The following is a 24,241-nucleotide window of genomic DNA, read 5'->3' on the forward strand; positions in this document are numbered from 1 at the left end:
CCCAGATGGCTCATTTTCTTGTCCTGCCTGCCTGACTTAGAAGCTTGCTTGAATTCTGCATGGTTGTTTATATTTGGCAGTGAATACCCCACTGGCTGACTCACCCTGCTACAGTAATACGACGATTTATCAACAGGCAAGTTTTCCCATTTTTACTAATATTTAAGGGTGTACATGTGGAATCTATTCAACTGCAGTGGGAAAAAAAGAAAAAACGGTGAACTCTTGATTTGCAATGACTCACTGCTAACCCTGGGGTCACACACACTGACCAGTTGAAAAAATACACCCCTAAAAGCTTGTCTGTAACTCGCATAGTATTTTCCCACGGATATGAACTGAAATGCAAGGAAAATATGCCGTGTATATATTTACTTGCACTTTTTCATTTTTTGAACCTCCATTGTTACAATAGGGGGAAAAAAACCCCAACATCTACAGTTAAAACATGCAGTTTTTCTTTTATCAAGGTGTGATGTCTAAATACGACATTTAAAAACACCACAGGGGCACTGAGACATACGGAGCATCTACTTACAAAGCTTTTCTGCACAGCCCCAATGAAAATTAATCTTTAGCAAAATCTGCTCTTCCCCCTGAAAGCAACCATAAGCTTATATAAAGTTATAAAAGTGCATCTTTATATTTAATGACAATAACTGTTAGAAAGTAACTGTATTCAAGCAGAACCTTCTGTCTGGCTGATTTGCACCATGTGGAGCAAAGTTTTACCTCTGTGATCCCTGCATTTAACACAGATACTGGAACAGAGAGATGTATTTTTAACGAGTGTATCTGTCATTAACAGAGCTCTCATCTTATGCTTGCTGCATGTGATAAGGTGGAAGAAGAAGATGAAAAAACAAACCCAGAAATGCCTCAGAGAAGAATCTCTCCCTAAGCAAGGGGTAATTTTCTGCAGCACAGCTGCTCAAGCAGTAGCACTGCATTTCCCTGTCTGTTCCAAAGCCTTCTCTGCCTTTTCCTAGCAGGCATAATGGTAAATGCAGAGGAAAAGCGCTTCAGGGTGCTGGCTAACCCTGCGGACACGAGTATCTGTGCACAAACACGGTTCCACCACAACCCGTGCAGCACCGCAAGGACCCGCGGTTTTCTTGTAGGAGGAGGCACTGCTACAGGTGACAGCAGAAACCAGAGATGTGCATCCTGATCTGCCAAAACCAAGGTCACGCTGCTACAACTCACTTAACATCAGGATTTCCTGTTCACACCAACCTTTCTCACCTACTCAGGCACTTCGGTGAGGTTCCTGGCTGTTACCACCTGCATTTTACCAACTGGTAAATTATGGATAGAAAGTTACACAGCGAATAATCCACGGCAGGGCTGCAAATAAAGCAATCCTCCACTTGAGCAGTCTGTGCAGCGGCCCAAGTTGTCCTCCACTTGGAAACTGCCACTCTTGGTTAAATTAAAGAATATATTTCACATGTAATTCACTGGAACACCAGTCGAAGACAGAGCTCTGTTAAATAACACACACCTTCAGGTATCCATTGAAAAGAGCTTGTAATACTTAATGCTTTTAATGTTGCAGTCCACATGTGATCTATCCTAAAATAAATGCAGTGATTTATAAGGTTTTAACTGTCACTCCACTGTATCAAGTAGCAATGTCATCATTAGCATGATAAAATCAACATATAACTATAATTAGTGCTTGGTTAAATTTTGTAGCTTTAAAGAAAATCAACCTTTTCAGTGCATGACGGACAAGTTTTCAAGGTTTCTTAGCAGCTACGTTAAACATGAACTGAATTTTCTAGATACTGAAGCACAAGAAGATATACTCCTATTTTTTAGAAAGAAACTCAATTCTTCAATATCCTCAATACAAGCTCCTTAGGAAGCATCAAAAAACAGCTCTGACAGGCAAATGCGCAGAGCAGGTACAAGCAACAGCTTCCAAATGAGGTAAGAGCTAGTGCCGCCTCGTTGCTAAACACGCTAACTTCATCCTTGGTACAGCATTAAAAAAGTGGAATTGTTCTTCTACATTGCTTTCTAAAGAACATAGCCAAGTGCATAAAAATGGACGCCAGCATCAGTTTCTCTGTTTTGGCTTATCAATAAAATTATTTTCACAAAATGATGTCTTATTGCAATGCTTATAGGTCTTCTATACAAACGTGTACTCAGGATCTGTGCTAATTCTGCAATAGCCGTTTTTCATGCATGTGCAATGAACTTAAAACTCACACATTCAGCTCAACAGTAGAACTGTAACACAGTATATAATATTTCTATTTCTACTTTCACAACTGCAGCCTTATTTATGAAGGAGGCAGCCTCATAATTTGTATGACATTCAGATTCCTTTAGACGCTTTCAATTTTACATTAGGGTGTTACACATTCCCTGACATGGAACAGAACATACGTGTTTGTAAATGTAATAGTTCGGTTTGCTAACAAATTAAAGCAAAGAAAAATGGACTGATAAAGTAAAAAAAAAATCACGAGCTACTGACATTATTATATCTATTATTAAGCTGATCTGTAGTTTTATAAATATCTTTAGTGAGTTTCCTAGGAAACTCAGCTGACACTTAGTTTGACAAGCAATCTCTACATTTTATATTATGCAAGCTGCGAACACAAAAGTACAGGTTTTAGATGTGCCTGCCAGTGCATGTGGGACCTATCAATAAGCATTATTCTCTCTAAAAACCATAGCAATTTGAGCAGCATTAGCAGCTACACAAGTATTTCTGAAATAAAAAAGGATTCATAAATGCACAAATAAAAAGGAGGTAATCGCACATGAAAATCCCTTTCTCACTGGGTAAATCACTACGCAGTTCTGTACAGATATTCTGACCCCACAAACAAAATCACAATTAAAAGAAAACCAAGTCATAAGAATAATACTCTAGACACAAAACCCATGCTATATTTGTAAGTGCATTTTGACATTCAAAGAATCGGGGAGATGAAGTGCTAAAGAGCGGATAAATAAAATGAACTGCACATTTTAATAAGTCTTTGTTTACTCCAACCATTTTTTTGTTTGCCTGCACCCCTTGCTGGGTCTCACCCTTACGTTTCAAAGAAGGCCCTTGTATCCAGAAGTTTCTCTGGAAAACAAGAAACCAAAGCCACACTAAAATGCCAGTCTCTTAGCAAGGGGAGGGTAACACACCAAAGCTTTAATGCAATGGCTTCAGTTAAAGAGTAAAGAATCTACAATTTATCCCAAGTTGTTGGGGTCAGCAAACCTTCATATTTCTGACGGGCCACGAATGGCTTTGCAGACTCCCTGCCAGTCTTGAAACACCCAGCGTGACCACCACAGCCTGCTAAGCAAGGCCGCTGGGGACTGCGCCTTCGAATCCCACCATCTGCAGACGGGGATAAATCACTCCTGAGGCAGGTACACCACAGCGAGAATTCCTATGTCAGTTATCAATGGAGCTGAAACTTAAAAAACTTTTTTTTTTAATTGCAGTTAGCCAGAGACAATTTTGGAATTTGAATTTATTTCCCTATAAAGTCTTTTTGTTTTCATCAGGTGACGGATTGCAAGCTGGTTACTGCTTGTTGCTACATTTACAGTAGACGACTACGGATTTCCAGCCTGGAGAATTCCTTAAGTTTTGCTATCTGGCATCAAGGAACCTTGTATCATTCTGATATGTTTCCCAGTAACTGGGAAGGACTTGAGGAAAACGACTTCCAGTAATATTCTAACAGCTTAATGACTAATTTCCATAAGTCATTTACTGAAAATATTAATAGAAACCCCTCAGAAGAAGCTGGTAACATTTAATGGCTGGGGATTTTCCTGTCAAAGTTAAATAGTCACTCTATTTTAAACACAGCATCTATGTGGCAGTGGAATATTGTCACTCTCTCCCTCCATCCTGCTTTGCAGCAGTTTCCCATGAGGAATAAGTACAGCAATGAATATGCTGTCAGGCAGAGAGAAGAGATACTGAAATCTGGATTGAATCCATGTATGTTGTTCTCTAGTTTTGACAGATTGACCAGTTGCTGCTTAAATTATTATGGAAAATGATATTCAGTGCAAGTGTTGAAGAAAATATATTGCTGAAATCAATTTTTATTTAAAAAGTGTAAAGAATCTAAGCATTGATATTGATTGACATGTACTTTTGGCATCTTCTAAGAGCGCTGGTTTCCCAGCACTTCCCTTTTGTTCTCTAGCAGTTGAAAAGGATCTATTTCGACAACGACATCGGCTTGCTATAACTGTCTCTTCAGCCTCTCACGTGGGTGTAACACTTGTGGAAAGGGAGATGTAAAGAAGCGGTCTCTAGAAAACGGCAAGCCGGTTTGCAAGGCCTCAGCGCTGCACGCGAGGGGCCGGCAGCGAGGCCGGCTGCAGAGGGCAGCATCTGCTCAACCTCCGGCCCTTCGCAGACCTCCACGGCTCGAGTTTTGTGCTTGAAACCTCCCCACTGCAGCAATATTCACAGGCTGAAGTCCAGCGCACTCGAGGGGGAAATTTCCCTAAGGCACAGGGAAAGAGTGAATTTAATAAAGTCCTCTCCAATTCACGCTGACAGCCCTCGAACTTGTCAAAAATGTATTCTGGCAATGGGCTGCCAGCCTCCTGGTGAAACCAGTGCATTCTCTGGCAGGGTTAACACGGAGTTGCTTGCAGGCTACAGGAAAACACACATTTGAGTTCCCAGACCTTCCCCCAGCCGCCCTCTCGGGCTGCCGAGCAGGGGCCCTGCCTTGTCACGCCGGAAATGGAGAGGCTAAAAGCGAGGCTGGGCGCGGGAGCAAAGTGCAATCCTGCCCGAAACGCGGCGGGTCGCTGGCCCCAGCGTTGCAGATCACAACCCCAAGGAGGCTTTGCCCTTGGGGGCATCCATGGGCTCCCGGGAGCCACTGGGATTTCCCCACAGGGACTTGGAGCAGCCGGGCTGCGCTGGCCGAGACGGGTGGTCAACACGGAGAGGGGACCCGCCGCAGAGCGGGAATGGGGGCCTGAAAGATGCTGTACGGGCCGCCTGCTCCGGCCGCTGCCAGGGATTGCTCCCAGGTCGGGCAGCGATGGCTCCGTGTGCTGGCGGGCAGCAGTCAAAGCCAGATGCAGTAGCCCATATCCAGGCCATTTAATTACCAGGGTTGATGAATAAAGAAAAGCTGACTAAAATGAGGCGAAGGCCGTCGCTGGTGAGCGTTTCCCAGCCGACATCCCCTTGCTCGCGGCTGCTGAACTGCCTGTCCGCGCTGTGTCCTGCAGAGCGCCCCGACAGAGAGGCTGCAGAGGCCCTGGCTTCAGTCCAGCTATCAGCCTAAACAAACGCTGCATGACAAGTAAAACTACATTAAACGGTTCAGATATACGTTTAGTACCATTCTTCTGATTAGTAACTGCCATCTGATTTTATTTTTCTAACTGAAACAACATAAACTAAAAATGAATAAACAGTATGATTTCCATAAGTACTTGCCCCCGCTGGCTCCCTAAATTTGTTAAGGATCAGTGTGAATTTTGGGAAATGCATTTCTTCCTTCTATATTTAGCAAACTAACCACTTTTTGGCTTAGCAGATGTTTTTGCTTTCCAAGCAAGAGGCCTATGGGGATCATCATTAACCCTCTTCTTAACATAAACACCGAAGAGGATTTGAATCTGGAAGCCTGTCATTCACATGGAAAGGTTAACAGGCTCCAGCAGAAATGAGACTCATCATCTGCAACTTCTCTTATCTGTCATCTCAGAGAACAGGGAAGGAGAAAGGCAAAGACAGGAGGAAGAAGGGTTATTTACTTAATTTTTTTAAAATAAGGATAAGATTTTTGTAAGGCATATGATCAGACATTTTATTCCCATGGGTGAAAGTGGCTGAGCTATTGCAAAACATAGGCTAAAAATGAAGCCCAGCTAAAATGCAAGGCTTAGATGAGCCTATACAGAGCCTTATTCTGGCTTCATTTACACTCAACTGAATCCATGGAATTCAGTGAAGAGTCTTCTGATTTGCACGACAGGACAGTTGTAGAGATGATAATCAGTAAATGTATATAGATACTCTCACGGAGTGTTCGGATACACAGAGATTTGAATGTACAACCTAGAGGCTAGATGTGACATAATTTGTAATTTTGAACACAAAGCCAAAAGACAATAACTTAAAACCAGAAAGAAATACTGAATTATCTGGAGAGATCTGGATCCTAGCTCTTTTTGTAAAAAAAAAAGTATGACATGCTAGGATCCTTTATCCATTGTCTGAATGAAATAACTGCTTGCTGTCGTGCAGCAACTGTACAGACCAACTCAGGAAGGGAAGCAAAGTGTGCCTGAAAAGTCAAAGGAGTTAAATGGGGAGAATCCAGCTGTCACGTTAGAGTTTGGAAATGGTTTCTACAGTCACAACAATTCCTCAAAACCTCGTATTAATGTCCACTAATCAAAGCACATAAAAGATCTTGCTGCTACCTCCTGTAAACAAAATTTATTTTCACAGGAGGTGGCAAATTCAGCTTTCCCTTTTATTTGCAAGCTTCTCTTGGTGTGATATGGAAAAATTATTTCAATGCAACTTGCACATTCTGTTTGAAGGTTTTGTTTTTAGAAAGTGTTGTACTGTGGATATTCTGTTAGTACACATGAAATCTGCTGAGTGCTACGAGCTTGAAGAATGTGAATGGCACCACAGTGAGCATTGACTCCAAGGGAAGCATTCTGGAACAACAAGCTTGCTAAGGACACTGCCAGAAAGGAGAAACCAGTTTGACCAGAGTTTTCTATGGGAAGTTGATAAAAGAGAAAGCAGAAAATCCCCAGACAGGAGAACCAAAGGTAACACAACCCAGGCTTAAAAGGAAGTTTGTGTTTACCTATGGCACCAGTCCAAACTCAGTGCAAGTGGACTCGCTACCAAAAGATTTCACGTCTAAAAGAAGTCAAACTAGATGATTCAAAAAGAGGGTGCTAGTAGCTCCTAGAAAATACAGGTGAAAACAAATGAACTCTTCATGGTGGCAAACTTTTCTGGACACAAAAAGCACAGACACAAAAAGATTCAGATCTTTTCTCTTCTTTCCTTCTTCCTTTCTTCCTTTCTTTCTTTCTTGCTTGCTTGCTTGCTTGCTTGCTAGCTTTCTTGCTTTCTTTCTTGCTTTCTTTCTTGCTTTCTTTCTTGCCCTCTTGCTTTCTTGCTTTCCCTCTTGCTTGCTTGCTTTCTCTCGAAATCGAAGCGAAAGGAACAGTGTGTACAATCCTCTGCATATCTGTTTGCTTTCACCTTCCACGTGCTTGTCAGGAGGTGACATGACCCAGGGAAGTGACATGGCTGGAGTCCCGCTAAATGCTGTGAGTTAAACAGAATGACTGGCACCAGTTCCCAGGAGCAACATGAGGATCCCAGGACCTCCCCTGCTGATGAGGATGAGTTACGAGGTGGGTCTATGGACTCCAAAGCATTCAGGGTGGCTGGAGTTCACAGAGACACCTAAAATGAAGAACGTCAGGGCTCCCAACATGTGCCCTATTAGAGAATAAGCATGTGAGATGCAAAGGATACCAGCAGAACAAGATTCAAAACAAAACACTAAACTAAAAAAATGGCTCTACAGAAAAGATACTCAGGTGTGTTAATGCGCACCTTGCATAGTCAGTGCATCCAGTAAAATTTACTTTTCCTCATTTGAGTTTATGTATGTGGTGTAGTAGCAGCTCATTTCTGCACGCCCTGTTCCTTGGCCCGGCTCCACTGCTGCCCTCACACACCTTCATCTGGTGTGAAGGACTCGATGAGCAGCCAACCCCTCAGAGTGCAGGGCAGCTGCATGGGCTGCTCACCGTTATCGAGGAGGACGTTACCTCAGCAGTGTACAAGGCAGGAAAACCTACTGCAGGGCGAAAACTTCTGGTTCAGAACTTAAGGAACAGCAAGACGACTAGAACCGACGTCCTTCTTCCCCGTGTTTCCTGAGAATTTTACAGTAACACACATGAAGGAACCACTTCACCCATTATTCGGACCTTTGCTTTCCCTCTAATACAGGGATGAAACTTGGCAACCCGCCTCATTGGCATTTGATGGATAGGACACAAAACCTGCTTTTCCCAAACTTGTCCATGCCGTGAAAGAGATGTATTTGGATTTCTCTACTCCTATTACACAGCAGATGGGTTATATCCTTCTTATTCTCACACACATGCCTTCTAATAGAAATTACTATGTGAAAGCAAGAACAGTGTCAGTGCCGATACAAGTGCTAGAAATAACCACTAAAACCGTAAGGAAGTTCCTGAATCAATGTTGCTGGACTGTTTCATTAAATCATCATTACAGTGTCCATTTTAGAACATGATACATTTAACCACTTGTTTGTGACACCTACGGCTTGGCTGAGGATTATCTTGGATAGCTGGTGGAAGGCATGAAGCTAATGCTGGGATATGGTGACTATAACATGGAAGAAGGACAGAGTGCCCATGTCCAGCTGGTCCAATCCCTTTCAATAGTTAAAAAGTCATTTAACCAGGGTAAGTGATGTAAAACCTAGTGCTCAAAACTAGCCTTAAAACCCTGCTACCTGTACATTTAACAGTAAGTCACGTTAATGCTAACGTTTGCTATTAATATGACATTTTGTGAAAAGCATCCTACCTCTGCACTCTCTGTGCCTTTCTTTCCACTCCTGTCAACTTTTCTGGAAATTTTTGAGCATATCGTGTATTTGAACTATTAAAACAGCAATACAAATGATCTGGGTTTGAGGAATGAGGAAAACAATTATGCAACGGACCGATTACTGCTGCCTCAAACTCCTTTAAAGATTACATCATGCCTCTGTTTTACGCTGCTCTCTCCCGAACCCAACACGTCGTCGTTATTTTGGAGCCCCATTTACGCAAAGCTGGAGACACGGGATCTCGGCTTGGGGCTAGCACGGAGTTTGGCCTTGCAGGGAATCGCCCGGAGCCCCGCGGAGCTGCAGCAGCGCAGAGCCCTCCCGCAGGCCCGTGGCTTTGCGCTGGGCTCCCACCTGCAGGACAGGGCAGAGCTGCGAGAAAAGCTCCCCTCAAAAGGCAACTCTGAGTCCCGGGTAACTCCCGAAGCTCCTAAAAACAGGCACAGAGAAGGAAGCTGACCTTCCTAATCTGTTTTCTCCACCCATAGAGTTAGTGGAAAAAACGTCTAAGACTGATGCAACAGCGGCTGGAAAATGCTGAAAAAGAATACATGAATAAGGTATAAATGTCAAAAATCCACGGCCACTTGTGAGATCAGATTTCAAAATGTTGACCTTTCTTTTTTTATTTTTAAGAGAATATTAAAAATACCATTCCTAAATTGCGTGTAATCTGTGGAAATGAAAACCAGGAGTGCTTTGGAAATCATGTGCTCTATAAATGCGCTCCTGGTTTGATATCAGCGTGTCTAGCTGCCAATACATTGGCAGACCAGCATGCAGTCAAACTGAGCGCAGGTCCCAGTCCTGTATTTCGGGGGCAGTATTTTCATCCATTTTGTTTTCCACTTCAAACCTGAATGCTCCTAAAACAACGAATTCGTTATCAGTTTATCTTTTTCCGATGAAATTGTGTGTGCATCGTGTTACAGCTCGGATTTGAGGAAATGCTCTGAGAAGGAATGTGCCTGATACCTCTCCTGAACCACTTCTGTGACACAGTCTGAAGAGCTGGCTTTTTTTTTCCCCCCACAAAAGTCCATCTTAAAGCAAACTCTAAAACAAAAGTTTCAAATTCCAAAACAAAAGATTTTTTTTGTGATATCACTGGGAGAGTGGGTGCCCTTATGAGTAGTGTCAGCAGGCTGTAAAGTAGGTAGAAGAACGAGGACTTTTCCCTTTAGTTTCTGGGATCTTGATTCCACAAAAAGATAAACTTTTCTCTCTGTGCTGGACACCTTTGTAATGCTAAATCAGAGACGCTTCACTATACAAGTCCCGTACTGTGAATTCAAAAACTAAACCTCAGCCTTGGGTAAAGGAGTAACCTATAAAATTACTGTCTTAGATCACTACCTCAGAAATAAAAGTTCAAACGAGTGGCATAGTATTGTTAAAAAGCAGTCTTCTCTCCCCTGTTAAAAATTACGCACAGAACTAAAAAGATTTTCTCCAAACAACCTTTCAGTCTTCCAAATCAGGTGTGTGAGGTTCAGTGGAGACTAATCATTTTGTCAAAGTCATCACAAAAGCACAAAAGCAAAATCAAAAAACGAAGTTTTGCTGTTGTTGTTGTTTGCTTTTCTGATGTGTCTTGCATAGAAATCCTGATTGCAAAATACCAGAGCACAGATAAGGCAGTCAAATCTGCTGGCAATTATTTTAATCAAATAACCACAGAGATAACTGTTAATCTTATAATCCCATCAAATTGTTAGTAACCTTCTTAGTTAACTGGATTACAGATAATCCAGTCCTAACACCAGCACTGCAGACACTGATCTCCTGCTCTTAACAAGTATCTACCTTGCAGGGTGGTATCATGCATTACACTACAAAGCACCCAAAGTTCACACTTTCCTCAGAAAAAAACAGCTGGGGGTAACAAAAATCCCTGCAAGGCAAGAGCTGCTGTGTGGCCACCCGGGCCACACTGCTTTGTAAAGCAAGACCTGCGTGTTGACATGTGCAAATGGCTGGAAACGCTCACATCAAGCCCAAGTCCTGACTTCGAGCTGGTTCTGCTCCCTGGCAAACCACCCAAGCACCCCGAGACCTCTTCCAGCACGCACAGAGCACTGGTTTTCAAACACAACTTCTCTTCCTCAGCAGTCCACCTTAAAATGTTTTCCATACTGCAGGAAATGCAACATGATGCAACACTTACGTGTTGCAATCAATTGCAGCTGAAGAATACAAACAGGACCAGAAAAGTGACTCAAGTTATAGGAACTCATTCCTTTATGCCCCTTCCCCAAAGTGTAGCCTTTTAAAAAGTATTTTTAAGATTCTTTTGGTATTGACAATTCGAATGATTATCATCTTTACATCTAAATGATCATAGAATCATTATGGTTGGAAAAGACCTTCAAGACTGAGTCCAACCATAATGATAAGATGACAGAAGCTTTTGTTCAACAAATAAGAACATCTGGAAGTAGAAAGCATGAAAACAGGATTGGTGAACCATGGAGGGTGCCTTTTTGTAATAAACGCTCCAAAGGAGAACTGTCCTGGTTATCACTACAAGTTCAGCAATAAGCTGGATAGAATTGAATATAGATATGATGAACAACAAGTGTCAATAATGTGCCCATGCACAACGCTTAAAATATTTTTCAGTACTATAAAGGGATAGGAAATAAAGCTTTATGGAAAAAACAGGGAATCATGAATAGCCGTTTCTAGTAATATGACTAAAGTTATGAAATAAACAATGATCTAGAATTGTTAAGAATGAATGGAAAATATTATGAGAAATGATGTATTAGTATTGCGTGTTAATACATGTAAACAATGTTAATAAACATAATATGGTAAAACTATACCCAAGAGAATTAATTATGACATGAAATGAAATACAGATGGAAACATTTTGAAGGAAATAACATATATTTCACAGAAACTTGCACGCAACCATTTTTAGGCAGTGATAACTCTCTAGGGTTGTCAATAAAATAATTTGCCTAGCTTAGTATCAACCAGACAGTGAGATAAAACTTACTCTTCCTTTTCCTACACTCAGGTGTACTGCACTGCCCCAGCCAGCCACACAACATGTTTAACAGTTATATATACTTACATCTGTATGTAGACATACATCTGTTCATGCTTATTGAAGAGCTTCATTTTTTTTACATCATCCCTGAATATCTGATGAAAGATCTTTAAAATTATCCGTACCAGGAAAAATTGTAGAAGGAGGAATTTAGATAGAAATATATCAAAACTAGTCATGAAAGTAGGAGAGTTTTGCTTATTTATAGCACAAAAAGTCCATCTGGTTAGGCTGTGGTATTTTTCTTTAAAAAATTAAACAGGAAATTAATCCCTCCCTCCCCAGTATTTTCATTTATGATGCTAAAACCTTGATATTTGTAGATTTTTATGCCACTCCTCATTACTCAGCTTCATAGAGTTTATAGGTAGACGGATATCTCCTGACAGATACAAAAAACAGATTTAGATCCGAAGCCTTAAATTAAATAAAGACAGATATATAGTTACACATTTTTGCACCCTGGAGCACATTTCCAAAAATAAACTAGTCAAATAGGTATCTTCCTAAAAGAGCTGATTGCATAAGCATAATTACACTAAACACAGGTTACCTGCACTATCTCTCTGCATATTATAAATAGTTCAAAGTTACATTCCACAGCCCCTTCTAAAACGTTCTTGTTCTACAGTTCATGTGTTCCCTCACAAGCCTTCGCAGAAGGGCCCTAGCCTGAAATCCAGTCCCAAGTGCTCTTTTCCTGGTGTTGTTACCTAACTTATTAGAACCTAGAAACACTGTTTTGCCCTTGTATTGTCAGAATAAAAACAAAGTAAATTATCCCCTCAGTTAAGAAAGAAGCTTAGCCGTATTATTCTCTCTACCTTATGATGATATATTCTTTCTTACCAGTTCTGGTATTTCTCTATTAATTCCCAGGACTTTTTTTTTTTTTTTTTGGCCTACGTACAGAGTTTTAGTTTTGTACCTCAACAATTTTTCTGTCATTCTGGAAGCTGAGAAAGTCAGATGGCTCGGGACACAATTTACTGCAGGAAGGAGTGCTGAGGCAAGGTCTTCCTCAGGAACTTTGTGCCGAGACCATCGAGCAAGGTCTTGAGCTGGATCCCAGACATCCCCCCTGCCAAAATGCAGTCAAGCATTGGCCAGGGCAACACTACCTGCGAGATGCATGCTGAGGCAAGAATCCTGTTTTTCTTCGCCTCTGTTTTTTGACATAAAATCCCATTTAGTGAATTGGTGCAAAGGGGGCTGTGAGTAACTAGTAGAAAGCAGGCAGCAAAAGCATTTCTGCGAAGCGGGAGATGAAGCAGCAGTGCTGAGAACTAGCATGCAGCGCTGCTGACCAAAGCCAAGTGCCCCTTATATGCCTGCCACTGTCTAAAAACTGTGTCAGGTACCCAAAAATGCAGACTTTTTGTTCATTTTTTTAATCTATCAGAAATACCCAACACTCAACAGAAAAGCTGATAAAATCTGCCATTTAAGAGTTAAAAGCAGGAGGCAAAGCCATCCCCAAGGAGGAAGTCCTTGTGTCAGCAAAGGCAGTTGTGCTACGTCTTACAAGCGTGACCAGGGTATGGGAGAGGACCCTTTGCATGACCTTGCTGACATCAACAGGAGCTGAGCTCAAAAAGGAGGGAATAGATGGGCCACGGTCCGTGCCGATGTTGATGACTTGCCTGGCTCCACTTGTGCATGTTGGCTTTTCCATTGCACCCCCAGTGCAGCCTCCTTCCCGCTGTGTGCACAGCGATGGGCACAGCAGCACCTAAAGGAAACCAGCTGATACTACTCAACACTGATACTACAGACCATGGAGTTAGCAGAAATGCAAAGGAGAAACTAAAAAAGTAATGACAGTCCATTAAGAACAAACAATTGTACGATTTCCTGCGTGTACTGTATATTGAGTAAGAAAGAGATATAAGGATCCTTCTGCTTCCCGTTGGTTGTGAGAAAGCTTATTGTGTATTTATCAGGGAAGCCTGGCTGCTCTGCACCTCACTCCCTGAGCAGGTGTCAGGTTCAATGATTCAGATACTTGAAGGCAGTAAAAGTCCACTCGGACCTGCCTCTCTTCACAGCGAAACCAGGAGAGCAAAACCATCACCTCCCTAGAAATCACCTCAAGAATGCTTTGTAATTTACCTACGGAGTTCAGCAAGGTGTGGAGAAACTGCTAAATGCCTCACATTTATGGAAGAGCCAGGAGAAGCTTTCCTTAATAGGATATGAAATCTCAGATATTACTAAAATCTTGTATTATTGTTTCAAATGAGAAGTGTTAAGGAAAATGCTGCAAGGTACATGAGGCAACTAGAAATGAAGAAAGAGATAAATACTAAGAAAGGATGGTTTAGGTAAGGAAGATGAAATGCTGAACTAGAAATTAAAAACTTCACACCTAAATATGAAAAAAGACATCACTGAATAGGCACAGAACTACTGGTAAAAGAGAGAAAATTGTCACCGAGATATTTCCTTCATGGTGATCCAGGGGCATGTAGAGACAGCCATCTACTGAAATTTAACTACAGATGGCAGTGTATCTGCTCTGCCAAGACTCCAGCTATCAAGTCCAGTCTTAGCGCCAGCTTATCCTGGCCAAGTTAAAGTTGTTTTCCTTCTGTACCAGTGCCCCAACTGGTTAGCTGAATGGGAGGCTGGGTGTGTGTAGGCAAACTGCAGTCGTACCTGTGGGGTGGGCAGAAAGAGCCTGCGAATGAGCTGGCAAAAAGAAGAAACATACGAAAAAAATCAGAAATAGGTACAGGAGGAAAAAAAAAGAAAAAAAAAAAGTGAAGACTCATGTATAGCTGCTTCTGTACAAGAGATTATGGAAAAACTGCAGACATTATGAACCGGCCACAAACACAATGCCCTTGAATTCTGTAACTATACATAATAACACATGCTAAGTGATTAAAAGAGTCCTAAAAGCCAAATCTAAGCAACGCAGTGTAATGTTCAAAAAATCTTTTTCCTTTTCAATTATATTGCCTTATATTAATACGAAAGCTGTTTATGGGTTTGTTATTTGCATACATATCATAACTGACTGGCCAAAGCTAATATTTAAGAATATCCCAGTAAAGACACATGTGTTGCAAGCTCTCCTGTACACAGCAGATTCACTGCGTCTATTACCCTTTTTAACTTGCATTTTTTGCACCACAGATGCAATTATTTTCTCGGGCTGCCATTTTTGGTATATTTTACTCATTCAGTAAATAGTTCTCCATAGGTTCCTTAGTTGTGAGCCGGGGTTGTAAGCAGAAGCTGTAACGTGCCAGCTGGATATGATGTACGACGCCAGCTCGCTATGCCACACGGGCACACCAGTCTGTTTATTTTGCATATTGGAGATAACAGCAAGGTGTGTGTTCGAACGGCCTGTATGGCACTCAGCAAGCAAAAAATTCCCCACCCTTGTTACAAGCTTCGGTTTCCTCTCCGAGCTGAGAAAGGAAATGTGGCTGTTGAAACACACACAACTCTGAATAGCTTTGTAAGCAGCCTTCATATAACAAAGGCTACTTAGTTTGGCAGCAAGCATGTAGGTGATTACTAACTTCGGTTAATTACGGCAGCTTTGCTGAGAAGGGACAGTGAGCTGTTCATTGCAGAAAACACACAGTGTTTTGCTAGCAGTAGCAAAACTGCAATTAGGTTTCGCTCTCCAAATTCTGTTTTTCTGATGTCTAACAAACACTGTCATTTATCATTATTTAAAGTAAAAAAGCTTTTCCGCCCTACCTGGACTTTGAAGCTACAATGGATACTGATAGGAGACTTTCCAGCAAATATGATTTTGTGCTGCAGTTTGCGTTTGGAAGGGACTGTTTCCCATGATATTTGAGCCAGAAAAGGTTATGAACACTGGAATAAGGAGGTAGCATATCTAGATATGGCCAGAAGCAGGTAGCTGACAGCCAGGAAATTATTCAGAGGTCTTCACAGCCAGTGCGTCTCTTTGGACCCGATGGCAAGGCAGGGACCGAGCCCGCTGCCATACCTGGCAGTTTTGAATCAAGGCTGTGGACTCTGGCCTTAGCTGCGTATCAACTTGATTTGGCTTCAGGCCTCTGGAAACATTTATTTACTGCTAACAAGAGAGCTGTTGTTTTTCTCTTTTCCTATAGGTGAGAATTTCTATAAACATTATCAAATATTTTTGTTCACTTCCTTAAAAGAGAAGGTGGAACAAACTTAGAAAGGGATAGTAGCACAAAAAAAGTCAAAATGCGTCTTAAAAAAGGTCTTAGAAAAGGAGAAAAAGCTGACATGTATAGGTTATAATGCAAAGTCTGACAGGCCTAAGAGCTCAGCCATGGTGCTGGTTTGCCTGCTTTTTGGTGGGCGATCAATAATGTAACTGCAGAGTAGATTTCAACCTAAGTGAATGGTGCATGTTGTGGGCTAGGACCACGCTGCACAACTGCCTTTATATTTATATTTTCTTTATGTGACTATTGTGCATTAACCTCATCTAAGCTATTTTTGCATAGGATGCTGTTGTATGGAAGTCGTACTCTTCACTTTGCTCAGGTTGACATCTCATACCCCAAGTCACTTTCGCACAGTTTTAAATTTACTGTAAAAGCAGCAAAAATCCCCCATCCTCCTGAACGAGAAATCCCAACAAATTCAAACCACACAGTTCACTGAAATGTTAGTGACTCGGGGACTGACAGAGAATACGTAAAATTTTGGACAATTTTAACCTTCCTAAAGGCTGCAACTCATGGTTTGAGTTACAGTGGACCAGACACTAATGCTATTCACTGCTTCTAAGCTCTCACGCCACTGATTTTGCAAGTGATTTTAAGTAATAGATAATGTCTCAATTACTCTATATTTGTGCCTTTAAAAGCATGCAGACACATGCAAACCAAAGCAAACTCAAACAAGAGTTGATCTTTGAAAGGTTCAGTGAGCATTTGCTTGAGTTCAGATGCATTTAACACACACACACAAAAAAAGTAAAATAATAAAAAGATTAATCAAGAGCAGAAAACTTCACAGCTGTCAACTGTCAGTCCAATTCAAGATTGAAGTTCTAGCCCATGTTGCTCTTCGCCATGCTGGAAAGCAGCATCCTGTGTGCTGCAGGGCAGCACTTCCACGGCAAGGACGTCCCCCAGGCAGCGGCTCTGCTGGCGGCTGCCTCCGCTTTTGCTCTGCTCGTGTTATCTCGCAGCAGCCACTGCGCTGGATTAAAGATAGAGCCCCACAGCAAAGATTTCTAAACGAGATGCCTCGCGCTAAGGGCTGCCCCGAGCAAGACAATGGGACAGCAGGAAACCCGGCGCGCTATTATTATGCTCGCCTGTTTGCAAAATAGGAAAATCTCCTAAGAAACGTGGTTCACACGTTGGAGCCTCGGCCCCGAGCGCGCAGCTCCGGCTCGCGCTGCTGGGGCACCTGAGGCCGGCTCGGTGGCAGCGCCCTTGTTGTGTTTACAGCGCATTGCTGGGATACTCCCTTTGATTCCGCGCGCGCACGTGATGCTCCGCCGGCTCCGCGGCCGCTGCCGCTCTAAAAATAGCTCCCGCTTGCTTTGGCTCTGCGTCTCATCCGTGGAAACGCACGGGGAAGAAGGCCCCTCTCGGTGGGTGAGCGACGTACGACCGCGCGGCGCGCGCGGCGGGGCCCGCGTTGGTGCCTGCCCGCGCGCCACGGAAAAACTAAAATCTGAGCTTGCAGCTAACGGCAGCGAAGGGCAAAAAAAAAAAAAAAGAAAGCTATGTATACCAGGTTGCTCTTATTTCTAAGGTGATTTTATACCAACAACTGCAAATGCAAAATACTGAGGCTATGTTATGTTGGACTGATCAGAATTTAGAAAGGAAATTTATAAACGGCTACTACTGCCTGCATAATTTCAGGGAAGATCTTATAAGCTTTTTCCCTAGCTGAGCAGTATAGTTACAAACCTTTCTGATTGTTATAGAGAATATCTGAAAGCTGTAATAAACTTCTTCCTTGTGTCATAAAAGACACAATCTAAGTACTTCCTTCTAGAAATGTTCATTTTACAAGCCTTCCCATAAAAGCTGCCTTCTTTGTGTGATACAGTATTTGACACACGCATACTTCAACCTAAACCCAACATCTATCGTTTTCCAAATCCAAAGTAAATTCAAGTAAGTGGTTATTTCTCTTTCTACAAAACAAAAAACATTTTTACCCCTGGAATTTTCATCTGTACCACCATGTCTAAGAGCGTTATCAGCTATTCTAAAGCCTTTTTCAAGTGAAAACTGAGCAAGAAACAGGGATGACATAGGTCTGATATCTGTACTAATGCTCTATTTTCCAACAGCATAAACCTGCTAAAAGGGCAACACTGTAGTAATGAAGTCAAATTCCAAAACTGAAGGAGGGCCCATTCTTTCTTTAAACGTTGTTAGAATAGTGAAGATGATGGGAAAACTGGAACACACATTTCATTTGAGATACGACATTTTAAGTTAAGCAAACTTTAGATGGCAATCCGCAGCTTCAAACAGAGCTTTTGAGGCTTTACTCTCATAAAAAAAAAACAGCAAAGAAACTGAGTGGCTTTGCCCATACAGGCTCCCTGCACAAATTTAGCAGTCTGTTTGCAAGCTATCAGTTTAAGGATTGGTATCTATCATCTAAGCTGTTATCCAAGTAGGGACATTACTTAGCAACTACCACGGCTTAAAAGGAATTTTCATAAGTCTCATGAGACGTTATGATTTACTGACCAAAAAACTCAAACAAAATCCTGAAACCAGTTTGAGCTGGCTACAGTTAGCTTCTTATGAGCTGCATGATTAAGTAATAGTCAGTCACAGTGAGTCTCTATCAACATGCTTGCGCAAAAAAACACTGTGGTGCATTAATGCTGGAAGGTCTTTAATCGAGCAGCCGATTATGAACTTTGATACATCTTTTAGACAAACCCTTTTACACATTCTGCCAAGGGGAAAAGAAACACAAGCAAAAACACATCACATGCACATGCATTCAGAAAAAAAACAATGTAGTCTAAGAGAAGAATGAAAAATAGGAGCTTTGCTGGAGTTTTTGTATGCAAGTGTGTGACAGAGAGGGAGAGGAAGAGAGTGAGGTAATGGGTGACTTAATGCCAGCAAGAGTGGCTTTTTTAAATGTAGCTGTTCACAATTCTTTATTTTTCAAGCATTCAAATCGGAGCTTTAAAGGGCTGGTTTTGTATCTGGAACACATAAACACTAAAACCTGTTTATATAGTTAACTATAAACACATATTGAAACGCCCCCCCGCCCATGTGCAAAGGCAGAGCAGGTTGGTGGCAGCGAAAGGGGTGTTCGCAGCCCGGGCCTGGTTGCCCTCCCGTCCTCAGCTCCGGGCCCGCGCGCTGCCGCGGCGCCCTGCAGGCCCCAGCTCCTGCTGCCCGGCGCTGCGGTCGCCACGGAGCCGAGCAGGGGGACGCTGCAGCTCCAGGTCTGGGCCTAGAACAAGCGAGCGACCTGAACCAGGCCCCCCTCCAACCCTGCGGCGTGCCCCGCTGTCCATCGCTCCTGTCAATGCTGGGGTAACCGCGTGCGGATACAATGCCGGGCCCTGCCTTCCTATAATTCAGAGGTTACACAAGTGCTTGATAAACAAAGCAGACAGCTAGAAAGGCGATAACTTAGCAATGTGTATATTCAGCTGACTGCATATTTAGATTCCCAGATAGTATGCTCTGACTGGAATGATACGGAAGAAGATGGCTGTAAATACCAATCTCTAAAGGTATTCATGCTTCTCTTAGTATACTTCATTTTTTAACAGCATACGCAGCATAAACACAGCAAAATTTTAAGTATGGTTAGATTACATTTTCTATGTATTTTTTATCCCCTACTTCTAAAGACTGAAATTGCTTATAATACATAAAGCATTTCCAAACCACTTTCCAAACTACCTATCGCTACACAGGAGAGGCCACATCTTTAAAAAACGTACTGCAGACTACATGGTAGTCGCAGCACATCTTGGCTTTACAGTGTTCACTCCACGCTGTACCTGGGGTGGAAGCTGCCTGATGCATTATCCAGTGTTCACACACTGTATAAAATACATGTGCAATGTTATAAGAGATCCCAGAAAAGAACCTCAGACACCATCTTTACTCTGTAACTTTCCTGGCCGGGTGAACAACATTCACAACAATGTTTAGTGTACCTGTTGCCTTATTTCTAAGTCAGGGCACGGAAGGAGAAGTATAGCAGTAAACAGGCCTAGCTTCCTACTGATTAGTGAATATAGAACACGGTATGTTCTTGTCAGGTAAAAATGTACTTTTAAACAGCTTACAAAATGAAAGCATGATGCTCCAGAAGAGCAAGGCCAAGGAAAGAAAAGAGTGCATGGAAAGCGCTGATAAAGGGGGAACAAAACGCAGCAGATGCCGAGCCTCACACCGGCGTTGAGCTGCGCGCTCCGGTTCCCCGCGCGCCTCGCGTGCGCTGGGGACAGGCCCGCCACGACGCCGGCCGCGGCTGCCTGCGGCTCCCTGCTGCCGGGCCCTCTTCCTCCGGAGCAAACCAAGCAGCAGCCACAGCCCTGCAGCTTCCCCTCGGAACAAGCGCCGCTGGTGGACGTGAGCCGCCAGCCGCTGCCTGACGTCTGACAGGCGTCCATGCTTCTGCTCTCCTATTCATCGTCCCGCATCATGATATTTTAAGCGGGCTAACAGCACATGCCAGTATTTTTCACAGCTCCACACAGGGGCAGCTCTCACTTCTCCCCCACTATCATCTCAGCTCATACTGAAAGCATCTCCCAAAAGCTACGCACTTGTTGCAAAGTTTGTAATTAAAATTGATCTTTTATATTCAGTATGAGTGGGCTGGCACTTCCTTAACCATTACAACCTTTCTAGACCCATCAACAATTTTTGGTCACCCTACCCAAAGAAGAAGGCAGCCTCCCAGCTGCCACATGAAGTAGCACTTCTCATGAATGCTATTTTTGGACAAATAACCTAAATTGTTATGCTCCTATCCTTAACTGATAGAAGGAAGTTGGTTGCTGTGATATTTATCTTGCAGCAACCAACCACACCTTGTGGCCATCTGCTCATCTGTTGCAGGGCTGGGGCTGGTGCTGATTCAGCCCCTCTCTTCCTTCGAGGTGAGCTTTATCTACCACTTTACACTGCGACTTATCTCAAGCTCGAGCGCTTTCATCCAGACCTGGGGTCAGACAGAGATGAAATCCATCCACCGCACAACTCCCAAGGAGACCTGGCTTGCTGTGGGTCACCTAGTCCAGAAAATGGTATTTCTCGTGGTAACTTTGGGACTGAATGGCAAGGACGAGTTCTGCCAGACGACCAGGGACACTCCTCAGGGAAAGGTCTGGCAGCAGTGGCCACCTGGAAATGTGGTGCAAAGCCTGGCTGCAATAGCAGGCACAGGGGGGCTTTCATTTTGGGGTAGGGTGCAGGGATATCTGCGCTTGAAAGCACTGCACAGAGTAGCAAACTAAAGCAAGCCCATGCAGCAAGCACGGAGTAGTGTGCTACACAGAAAGCTTAAGAGCGTGTAATGTATTTGAGAAGTACCCTGGTGCTGCTCGATGTAGCTCTGCGCCAAGCGCAATCAACATTTCCTGTAAAGAGATCTTCTCTAACTCAGATTAATTACTGTTTGTGCTATGCAATCTTTTAGAGATCATTCTAATAGAGTTACTTTTGAATTTCAAGAAAAACGTCTGCATAGGACGAATAGCTGCCACATATGCACCAGTCAGCCAGTACACGGGCAGTGTTTCTAATAGCAACTGGAATATCCATAGTAAAAATAGCTGGTCGTAACTCCAGGAACTGCTCAAAAGCAAACCTCAAACGCAGACATGATTTACACAGGGACTACTCACTGTGGGACAAATAAATCAGTACAGTGGAAAATGCATCTACCATTAAGATTTTCAACCATTATTTATTGCTTTCCTTCCCAATTCTATCAAATCACAAATGAAATACGTAGGTCTTTTTTTTTTCCTAGTAGCTTTTAACTACTCATCAAAACAACTGGAAGAAAATAATTATTTTAAGGTGATGAAACATAATAGAGCAGTAAACCCATATGCTGTCTCTGCTCTTACGCCATACTGGATCCTCCTATAAGAAACAAAGCCCTAGAAAGACATTTTTAAAAAAGTAGCTGGAACAACTGACCTTGCAAAAAGAAAGCTGAGCAAGCTTAAGGAAAAGATATTTCGGATTTTTTTTTTTTTTTTTAAGCTTTAACTATAGGCTCTTTCCCAATAGCTCTGAAAGGGCCCTTTCTTCTCCCCAGTTCCAATGAAATTTTAATCTACCATCTGTGGTAGCCGGCGCAAACAGCTGGCCGCGGCGGGAGCAGTTGCGGCGGCTGCGTGAGGAGGGCGCATGACCCGGCCGTGCTGCTTGTGAGGCTACAGCAAGGCTGTGCCAGAGCCGTGAGCTGGGAGGTGACTGACGTGCTTCTCCAAAGCCTTGTCCGTGCTACAATAAACCGGCCTGGAAAACTCTCTTTATCAAGCAGCCTTGTACCAATACAGCCATGTTGATTAAAGGTGTGACTTTTTTCACGTTCTTCTCCCGGCAAAACCTTAGGGAAACACCAAGCCTAGGGACAATGACCCATCCAGGTCTATTGCTTACGACGCCTAGAAAGGATCAGCAAGCAGATAAAATTGTAATATAATTTAATCAACTAGAAGCCAAAATCTAAGGTCCTTAGAGGGACTCTCCATCCAAAGACAGTCCACCTGCCCTGTATATATTAGAAGAAGAGATGTTTCAAATCTCTGTTTCAAATGCACTAACTCCACACTATGCAGTGCTAGCCCTCTAGGGAAGTTTGCATCTATAGTTCAGAGCTCCGAATGGTCACCTGCTCTCTAGGCCACGGCATCAGGAGAAGTCCATGGCAAGCGGACGACGCATGAAGCCCTTCTAAGGGATATGGTGTTTCTGAACTGGAGCCTTAACAAGCTCTTGGTTATCTCCAAAGACAGGATCTCTGACAAGGTGAGCACACACGGGAGCACTCCCACCAGCTAGCGTGGGGCCTCTCACTGGGGCCCTGCAGAAGACACTAGCGAGAGGAGCAAAGATCCAAAGATACAGCAGCTATGGTTGTCCGTATGACATCTATTTTACACAGTCTAAAGTAAACAATCCTCAAGGTCATTAACACAAAACAGCCACACAAATATCTGCGTTTTCCCTGAGAGTCCTATAAGCATTACATTAGTCATACACTTACCATGTCTAAAAGATGTTTGGTATATATTTCGTAAGAAACAACTCAGATTTTATCTACACCAGGAAAATGCATCTGACTGTCCAACACAGTTTTACTGTGGTCATAGACAAGGACAGTGGTACTTGATGACATGGTGTTTCACAGTTGTACAGTGGTCCCTAGGCATATTAAAGACAAACAGCTGACATTTTCTAACGCAGTTTATCAGGGTAGTCAGGAGCTGAGTTGCTTAGGAGAAAAACACCCCTAAATCATTACCTAATATCTCCCTCTCTGTTTTGAGTGCTGATTATGGAACTTAATGAGAATCTTGCAAAAACCTATGTATTACAGATCAGGTGAGCTAATTACGTTGCCCATCATTTGTTCATCATTCTACTGCAAATATTTTTCTAAAAATTTGAAAACATTCGCAATATTAAACAAAATAAAAGCTTGTTAAAGTCAAAAACTAAATTTTTCTTTTGTCTCTGTACATACATGGGGCTATATTTGTAACCATCATTTATCCTTCCTTGTTGCAAATTAGGATGGGAGAAGTTTATACGCAGGTTCGTATAAAAAGGGACTAACAGATTTGGGTCACGTTCATTTCCCTTTCACTACATTATCAGGATTCATATCACAGTATTTACACCCTTATAATTTGCTTTCACTTTAAAGTTGTAGCGAAATGGAGCAGAGTCCACTTGATGCGCTGTACAAAGAGCACTGAGAAGGAGCAGAGCCGTGTCTGTGCTGCACCAAGCACTTTCCAGGAAGCCGGGAAGCAGTACTGACACTTTCTAGACAGAAAAATGATGTCTTTGGCAAGGAGCAGCTCTGACAATTATTTCACAGCAATCAGAAAGACAAGCCAAAGCCTATGACTACACTGCACTGTAAAAGCCAGTGACTCCTCCAGAATAACCTTTTAATATCAAACACAATAACAGCTTTTACGAAGTCTTAAGGAAGGCACTACCCCTTTTTTTTTTCTTTTTTACAGAGAGGTAAACTGAAACACATGGATAAATTATCCTGAGGCTAAAACAGACAGTCCATTCTTAAGAACGAAGCTAGATCTTCATGGCTTGTTCCTGATCTAGTCTGCCCTTTCACTTCCTCTGTGTAAAAAAAGGGAGGAAGAAAAAAGTCAGGAGGAACTGAAATAATGCATAACAGATACCAAAAATCAGCGTGATGCACGATTACAGCCTACTGCGAGCAGCTCGCAAATTGAGGAAAATTCAAACAATAGCACATGTTCCATGACTTGGACATTGCAAATTCCCTTGAGTCCTATTCATGTAAGCAAGCAACCTATTGAGAAACACTG

General features: G+C 42.6%; 1 protein-coding gene across 1 annotated transcript in view; it reads right to left on the reverse strand.

The window, feature by feature from the left end:
• GNAL (G protein subunit alpha L) overlaps positions 1-24,241 on the reverse strand; it is a 182,730-nt gene that overhangs the window by 12,182 nt on the left and 146,307 nt on the right.

This window comes from Tinamus guttatus, unplaced genomic scaffold (genome assembly GCF_059628265.1).
Source record: "Tinamus guttatus ecotype Peru unplaced genomic scaffold, ASM5962826v1 Tinamus_guttatus_pri_ptg000203l, whole genome shotgun sequence".
In the NCBI taxonomy this organism is placed as follows: domain Eukaryota; kingdom Metazoa; phylum Chordata; class Aves; order Tinamiformes; family Tinamidae; genus Tinamus; species Tinamus guttatus.